We start from the raw sequence: 8,619 nt of genomic DNA, 5'->3' as shown, positions 1-8,619 counted from the left end.
TGTAGTAAACAAAGGCCGGCGGATTGTCCGCGGTGATGCGCGTCACAATTGAGCTGAGGAATAGCACTTAGCAACGAGCAGACGTATTTTATCCATCTGATTTCAGCCAACATCATTCAGCCACCAACCCCTCCCCCAACCCGCCCACCTACATCCCAGCAGTGGGTGGAATCATATGGCACTGAAACAGGCCTTTCGGCCCACCTGACTATCATATCATATCATATCATATATATACAGCCGGAAACAGGCCTTTTTTCGGCCCACCAAGTCCGTGCCGCCCAGCGATCCCCGCACATTAACACTATCCTACACCCACTAGGGACAATTTTTTTTTTTTTTACATTTACCCAGCCAATTAACCTACATACCTGTACGTCTTTGGAGTGTGGGAGGAAACCGAAGATCTCGGAGAAAACCCACGCAGGTCACGGGGAGAACGTACAAACTCCTTACAGTGCAGCACCCGTAGTCAGGATCGAACCTGAGTCTCCGGCGCTGCATTCGCTGTAAAGCAGCAACTCTACCGCTGCGCTACCGTTAGACAATAGACAATAGGTGCAGGAGGACGCCATTCGGCCCTTCGAGCCAGCACCGCCATTCAATGTGATCATGGCTGATCATTCTCAATCAGTACCCCGTTCTTGCCTTCTCCCCATACCCCCTGACTCCGCTATCCTTAAGAGCTCTATCTAGCTCTCTCTTGAATGCATTTAGAGAATTGGTCTCCACTGCCTTCTGAGGCAGAGAATTCGACAGATTTACAACTCTCTGACTGAAAACTTTTTTCCTCACCTCAGTTCTAAATGGCCTATCCCTTATTCGTTCTGAAAAGGGGTCTCGACAAAAAAACCTCACCCATTTCGTTCTCTCCCGAGATGCTGCCTGACCTGCTGAGTTACTCCAGCAATTTTTGAATAAATACCTACGATTTGTACCAGCATCTGCAGTTATTTTCTTATACCACTGATTCTTAAACTGTGGCCCCTTGTTCTGCACTCCCCCAACATTGGGAACATGTTTCCTGCCTCTAACGTGTCCAACCCCTTAATAATCTTATACGTTTCGATAAGATCTACTCTCATCCTTCGAAATTCCAGTGTATACAAGCCTTGTCGCTCCAGTCTTTCAACATATGACAGTCCCGCCATTCCGGGAATTAACCTAGTAAACCTACGCTGCACGCCCTCAATAGCAAGAATATCCTTCCTCAAATTTGGAGACCAAAACTGCACACAGCCCTCCAGGTGCGGTCGCACTAGGGCTCTGTACAACTGCAGAAGGACTTCTTTGCTCCTATACTCAACTCCTCTTGTTATGAAGGGCAACATTCCATTGGCTTTCTTCACTGCCTGCTGTACCTGCATGCTTCCTTTCAGTTTATTCACAAAATGCTGGAGTAACTCAGCAGGTCAGGCAGCATCTCGGGAGAGAAGGAATGGGTGACGTTTCGGGTCGAGACCCTTCTTCAGACTGATGAATTCCTTTCAGTGACTGATGCACTAGGACACCCAGATCTCGATGTACGTCCCCTGTTCCTAACTTGACACCATTAAGATAATACTCTGCCTTCCTATTCTTGCCACCAAAGTGGATAACCTCACACTTATCCACATTAAACTGCATCTGCCAAGCATCCGCCCACTCACACAACCTGTCCAAGTCACCCTGCAACCTCATAGCATCTTCCTCACAGTTCACAGTACCACTCAGCTTTGTATCATCTGCAAATTTGCTAATGGTACTTTTAATCCCTTCATCCAAGTCATTAATGTATATTGTAAATAGTTGCTATCCCAGCACCGAGCCTTGCGGTACCCCACCAGTTACTGCCTGCCAGTAAGGTTAGTCAAGCATGATTTCCCCTTCGTAAATCCATGCTGACTCGGAACAATCCTGTTACTACTATCCAAATACTCCACAATTTCGTCTTTTATTATTGACTCCAGCATCTTCCCCACCACTGATGTCAGACTAACTGGTCTATAATTTCCCATTTTCTCTCTCCCTCCTTTCTTAAAAAGTGGGACAACATTTGCTACCCTCCAATCCACAGGAACTGATCCTGAATCTATAGAACATTGGAAAATGATCACCAATGCGTCCACAATTTCTAGCGCCACCTCCTTAAGTACTCTGGGATGCAGACCATCAGGCCCTGGGGATTTATTAGCCTACAGTCCCATCAGTCTACACAACACCATTTCCTGCCTAATGTGGATTTCCTTCAGTTCCTCCGTCACCCGAGGATCTCTGGCCACTAGAACATCTGGGAGACTGCTTGTATCTTCCTTAGTGAAGACAGAACCAAAGTACCGGTTCAACTCGTCTGCCATTTCCTTGTTCCCCATAATAAATTCCCCCGCTTCTGTCTTCAAGGGACCCACATTTGCCTTGACAATTTGTTTCCTCTTTACATACCTAAAAAAGCTGTTACTATCCTTTATATTATTGGCTAGTTTACCCTCGTACCTCATCTTTTCTCCCCGTATTGCCTTCTTAATCATCTTCTGTTGCTCTTTAAAAGAGTTCCAATCCGCTGGCTTCCCACTCTTCTTTGCTTTGTTGTACTTCTCTTTTATTTCTATGCTGTCCTTGACTTCCCTTGTCAGCCACGGGTGCCTCTTACCCCCCTTGGAATCTTTCCTCCTCTTTGGGATAAGTTGATCCTGCAACGTCTGCATTATTCACAGGAAGACCTGCCGATGCGGAAAATACTCCTTACATCTTCTTTCAGCCTCTACCTTCCACCCATACCATCTGGTCTCCAAAAGAGTAGGCCATGGGCAAGAAAATACGCCAGTGCCTCTACTTCTTCCGCAGTGTAGTTGAATTCCCCATGTGTCCAATTGATCGTCCCAAGTTCAGGATGGATCACAACTTGGTTTACAAACAGCTTTGACAAAGAGCGGGAAAGATGGCAGAGGATCGTGGATGTAGCCCTGTCCATCAGAAAGACCAACTTCTCCCATGAGTTTTACATGCACTTCACGCCCTCTCGGGAGCGAACATAATCAAGTACCACACACACACACGCAAGCACGCGCGCGCGCACGCACGCACGCACGCACACACACACACACACACACGCACACACGGCCATTTCATCTTCTTCCCCCTACCGTCCGGCAGAAGATACAAAGCCTAGAAAGCCTGTATCACCAGATTGGGGGCAGGTTCATTCTTACTGTTTCCATAAGCGAAGGTCTAATTCCTGATCGTCCAATCTATATCGTTGCTCCCCTTGCAGTTTTTTTAATCAGCACTTTTTCAGTAGCTGCAACATTATGTTTATTTTTTCCTTTTCCCTTACCTGATGTATTCATGTATTGTATGATCCGAATGGATAGCGTGCAGACAACGTTGTTCACTGTATCTCGATTCAAGCGGCTATAGTAATGCATTAACTTTAAACAGATATACATAGAAACATGGAAAAGTATGTGCAGCAGTAGGCCATTTGGCCCTACGAGCCAGCACCGCCATTCAATATTATCATGGGTGATAATCTATCAGTACCCCGTTCCTGCTTTTCCCTCCTATCCCTTGATCCCTTTAGCCCAAAGAGCTAAGTCTAACTCTCTCTTTAAAACAACCAGTGAATTGGCCTCCGCTGACTTCTGTGGCAGGGAATTCCACAGATTCACAACTCTCTGGGTGAAGAAGATTTTCCTCATCTAACTCCTAAATGGCCTACCCCTCAGGGCCGTTTTTACAGCATTATGGGCCCCCGGGCAAAGCAGTATACTGGGCCCCCTACCGTTACTCTCTCCCACCCCCCTTTCCCTACCAGCCCCCCCCCCGTCGTGCCGGCGAAAAGCACTTACCGAAAAGCACTTAGCGATGGACTTAGGGTGCTACATTGTTGCGAAAAGCACTTACAGATCGCTGTGAGAATCACTTAGGGACCGAAAATATTGCGAAAAAAGCATTTATTGAACCTACATTTTTAAAGTAGTATTTATTTATTGCAAGTCACTTAACATACACAGATCAGCATGGGGCCCCTATGCTCGCGGGGCCCCGGGCAATTGCCCATCAGGCCCATGCGTTAAGACGGCCCTGCTACCCCTTGTGTAGGGGGTAGTAACTGTGTAACTGCGACCCCTGGTTCTGAACTCCCCCACCATCGGGAACATTTTTTCTGCATCTTGCCTGTCCAATCCTTTAAGAAATTTATGTTTCTATAAGATCCCCTCTCATCCTTCTAAATTTTCCAGTGAATACAAGCCCGGTCGACCCATTCATCATATGTCAGTCCGGCCACCCCGGGAATTAATCAGGTGAACCCACGCTGCACTCCCTCAATAACGATAGTGTCCTTCCTCAAATTAGGAGATCAGAATTGCAAACAATACTACGGGTGCGGTTTCACCAGGTCCCTGTACAACTGCAGTTGGACCCCCTTGCTCCTAAACGCCTATCCTCTCGCAATGAAGGCCAACATGCCATTAGCTTCCTTCACTTCAGTGACTGATGCACAAACACACCCATGTCTCGTTGCACCTCCCGTTTTCCTGTTCTGAGAACGTTCAGATAATCTGCCTTCATGTTCTTGCCTCTAAAGTGGATAACCTCACATTTATCCACATTATACTGCATCTGCCATGCATCTGCCCACTCACCCAACGTATCCAAGTCACGCTGCAGCCTCAAAGCACCCTCCTTGCAGCTCACTCCGCCCCCCAGCTTTCTGTCATCCGGAAACTTGGAGATGTCACATATAATTCCCTCATCTAAATCGTTAACAAATATTGTAAATAACTGGGGTCCCAGCATGGCACCTTGCGGCACCCCACTGGTCACTGCCTGCCATTCTGAAAAGGGCCCGTTAATTTCTACTCTTTGCTTCCTGTCTGCCAACCAGTTCTCTATCCATGTCAAAACCCTACCCCCAATACCATGTGCTCTAATTTTGAACACTGATGTATTGTGTGGGACCCTGTCAATGGCTTTTTCAATGTCCAGATACACCACATCCACTGGTTCTCCTTTATCCATTCCACTTGTTACATCCTAAAAAAATTCCAGAAGATTAATCAAGCATCAAGATTAATTTCATAATTACGTATACCATCAAGTTTGAGAATCTCCTCCCTTGGGAAGGAGACTGTGAGCGGTCACTTTATCCACGGCCCTGGTGATCTTGTACAACTCTATACCATAAACCATCACCTACTACATCCGAATGAAAAAGCCCCAGTCTACCCAGCCTATCCCTACATCTCAGGATAGCAAGACCAGGAAGGAGACGTTTTGAGAAATCATAATCATAATCGTAATTTATTAGCCAAGTATGTTTCGCAACATAGGAGAAATTTGGTTTGCCACACAGTCATACCAAAAAAGAATCAAGAAACAAAACTACAAAAATCTGCCACAAACATCCACCACAGCGGCTCCCCCACATTCCCCACTGCGATGGACGGGGGAGACGGACCATCCGCAGCTGGCGATCGAGCTTCCACGTCGGGGCAGTCGAAGCACCCGCATCGGGGCGGTGGAACTCCTGCTGCTTGGAGTTCCCGAAGTCGGTGGCTAAAACCAGGGACCGTGAGCTCCGTGATGTTAAAGTTGACACGGATACGACACTGAAAAAGGCGCATCTCCGTCGAAGAAAGAGATAAGAAAAGTCCCCCCCCCCCCAAACCCCCCCCACACCACACCAACCCCTCCCTCCCCATCATCACTCCCCACATAATACAAACCTAAAGATAAACTTCAGACCCCCTCTTCCTAGATTCATGTCGTTGATCTGACCCCCGGAAACACTGAAGTGAAGCGGCAAGGAATAAGGAAGTAGTTCTCGATGATCTGGTCGGCGCAACGTCAGCCCCCACCGATGAACCGTCATACCTCCCAGTTCATACCGCCATACCTCTCCCAGTTCATCACACAAACAGCTTCCCGCCATAGAAACGTAGGTTCAGAAGGAGGCCATTTGGCCCTTCGATCGAGTTCCGCCATTTATTGTGATCATGGCTGATCATCGACAATCAGTAACCTGTGCATCGACAATCAGTAACGTGTGCCCCATATTTCCTGATTCCACTAGCCCCTAGAGCTCTACCAAATTCTCTTTTATATTCACCCTCTGATTTGGCCTCCTCTGCCTTCTGTGGTAGAGAATTCCACAAATTTACAACTCTGTGGATGAAAAAGTTTCTTCTCGCCTCAGTTTTAAATGGGTTCCCCTTAATTCTTAGACTGTGGCCCCGGTTCTGGACTCCCCTAACATTGACAATAGTTTTACTGCATATAGCTTGTCCAATCATTTTATAGTTTTATACGTCTCTATAAAATCCCACATCATCCGTCTAAACTCCAGAGAATACAAGCCCAGCCTTTCCAATCTTTCCTCATATGATGTAAGAAAATAACACCAGATGCTGGTGCAAATCGAAGGTATTTATTCACAAAATGCTGGAGTAACTCAGCGGGTCAGGCAGCATCTCAGGAGAGAAGGAATGGGTGACGTTTCGGGTCGAGACCCTTCTTCAGACCGACGTTTCGGGTCGAGACCCTTCTTCAGCCCGAAGGGAGTATGAAGAAGGGTCTCGACCCGAAAGTCACCCATTCCTTCTCTCCTGAGATGCTGCCTGACCCGCTGAGTTACTCCAGCATGCTGTGAATAAATGTCCTCATATGATAGTCCCGCCATCCCAGGGATTAACCTCGTGAACCCACGCTGCACTGCCTCAACAGCAAGGATGTCCTTCCTTAAATTAGGAGACCAAAACTGGAGACAATACTCCAGATGTGGTATCACCAGGGCCCGATACAACTGCTGAAGGACTCCATATTACTCCTATACTAAAGTCCTTTCGTTATGAAGGCCAACATGTCATTAGTGTAATGTCCTCTGTAAGACCCTGTTGTGGCTAGCACAATGAATATACGCCCGACATCTTGTAAGAAGATTTTATTACTGATCCTTCACCAGGAAACTTCTAGAAGGTCACCTGACCTCAGACACAAGGCACAAACCCATTGGCCCTAGAAGGTCACCTGACCTCAGACACAAGGCACAAGCCCATTGGCCCGCTTCTGCTCTTGGCCTCAAGGGGGCACTGGCATTTACATTACATATACATCACATCTCCACGGCGGCACTGGCATTTACATTACATATACATCACAATTAGCTTTCTTCACTGCCTGCTGTGCCTGCACGCTTATTGTCAGTGATGGGTGTACAAGGACACCCAGGTCTCGTTGCACCTCCCCTTTACCTAACCAGACACTATTGGGATAGTAATCTGCCTCCTTGTTTTTGCCGCCAAAATAGATAACCTCACATTTATCTATACGATGCTGCTTCTGGCATGCATCTACCATCTCACTCAACCTGTCCAAGTCACCCAGCAACCTCCCCACATCCTCTTCGCATTTCACAATGCCACCCAGCTTTGTGTCATCTGCAGATTTTCTAGTGTGACTTTTATTTCCAGCATCCAAATCATTAATATATATCGCGAATGCGACGTTATTACCCCTTTATTAATAGATTCCTGCATCTTCCTCACCACCGGCTAACAGGTCTTTCATTCCCCGTTTTCTCTTTCGCTCCTTTCATGAAACGTGGGATAACATTAGCTACCCTCCAATCCACAAGGACTTGTCCTCAATCTATAGAACATTGGAAATTGGTCACCAATGCGTCCACGATTTCTCGAGCCACCTCCTTGAGTACTCGAATGCAGCGCCGAAGACCCGGGTTCGATCCCGACTGCGGGTGCTGTCTGTACGGAGTTTGTACGTTCTCCCCGTGACGTGCGTGGGTTTTCTCCGAGATACTCGGTTTCCTCCCACACTCCAAATACGTACAGGTTTGTCGGTTAATTGGCTGGGTAAATGTAAAAAATGTCCCTCGTGGGTGTAGAATGGTGCTAATGTGCGTGGATCGCTAGTCGTCGTGGACCCTGTGGGCCGAAGGGCCTGTTGCCGCGTTGTATCTCTAAACGAACTGGAGTAACTCAGCGGATCATATGGCATCTCTGGAGAAAAGGAATACCTGATGTTTTGCTTCTTCGGAAGAAGGGTGTGGACCCGAAACGTCCCTCGTTCCCTGTTCTCCAGAGATGCAGTCTGATCTGGAGAGTTGCTGCAGCATTTTTGGTCTCTCATCGGTTTAAACCAGGATTAGCAGTTCCTTTCTATATACCCTTACATTCTTTAGTTGAGACTGGGGAACTGGGACCTGAGAGATTGCGGAGTAAAATTGATCTTGTGCTCCAATGATCCCGTAGGGTGAAATATAGCCGCTGGTTCTCTCTCTTCGCTGTCCCCCCTCTCTCCATCTCCCACATCTGTCTTTATTCTGCCACTCACTCTGCCCCTCTCCCTTCTCGTCTTGTCTCTACTGCATCATCCACCTTTTCCCTCATCCCTCCATCTCCATTCCACACGATCTCTCTCTCTCTCTCTCTCTCTCTCTCTCTCTCTCTCTCTCTCTCTCTCTCTCTCTCTCTCTCTCTCTCTCTCTCTCTCTCTCCCTCTCTCTCTCCTCTCTCTCTCTCTCTGTCTCTCTCTCTGTCTCTCTCTCTGTCTCTCTCTCCCTGTCTCTCATTCTGCCTTTGTCTCTTTCTCTCTCTCTCTCTCTCTCTCTCTCCCTCTCTG

This window comes from Rhinoraja longicauda, chromosome 39 (assembly GCF_053455715.1).
Source record: "Rhinoraja longicauda isolate Sanriku21f chromosome 39, sRhiLon1.1, whole genome shotgun sequence".
In the NCBI taxonomy this organism is placed as follows: Eukaryota; Metazoa; Chordata; class Chondrichthyes; order Rajiformes; family Arhynchobatidae; genus Rhinoraja; species Rhinoraja longicauda.
This window is presented reverse-complemented; position numbering follows the sequence as displayed.